Below are 646 nucleotides of genomic sequence, written 5' to 3'. Positions count from 1 at the left end.
AGATCCAATATAACTTAATTGGTTTAAGAATTTGCACAACCAGATCCAATTCTAAACACTTTTGGCTGAATATTTTGTTGATACGAATTTCAAATTGGGTTTCAATGAGTTTCGGTTTAGGCCAATATTAGAAAAGCTTCTGACGCAACTCAATATCTCACTATAATCTGTAAATTTACTTTAACTCTTCAAGTTCATAAGAGTCGATTCTACACACCAAGATACATTTGCATCATCAATGTGCAAGTCACAGAAATCTAAGCTGCAAAGATAGAATGAAGATTGAAGACCCTAATTCCTTCGATTCTTATGTTTTTATTTTTTATCCAATCAAATTAAGCGCTCATAATAAGAATTCTTCTTCAACCTCTGGTTTGCACCTCTTGTGTTGGAAAATTTTGCACTATTTTTTTTCGGTTTCAATAATTTTGTTAACATCGTCAATACATTTTATTTACAACAATAAAAGACGGTTGTGGCCTTGTCTGTATTTTGTTTAATTACCGTGGTGTTTCCTGTTGTGACCCGTGTCGGGTAGTATCAGAGGGTGGTATCTATATTTTTTACACAAATAATGCAACAACCAGTTAATATCAAAACATGCTATTGTCAATGACATTTTCTACAAACATCAAACCAACGGTTG

The sequence above is a fragment of the Fragaria vesca genome, linkage group LG3, assembly GCF_000184155.1.
Source record: "Fragaria vesca subsp. vesca linkage group LG3, FraVesHawaii_1.0, whole genome shotgun sequence".
NCBI classification, from domain to species: Eukaryota; Viridiplantae; Streptophyta; class Magnoliopsida; order Rosales; family Rosaceae; genus Fragaria; species Fragaria vesca.
Note: the sequence above shows the minus strand (reverse complement) of the source record.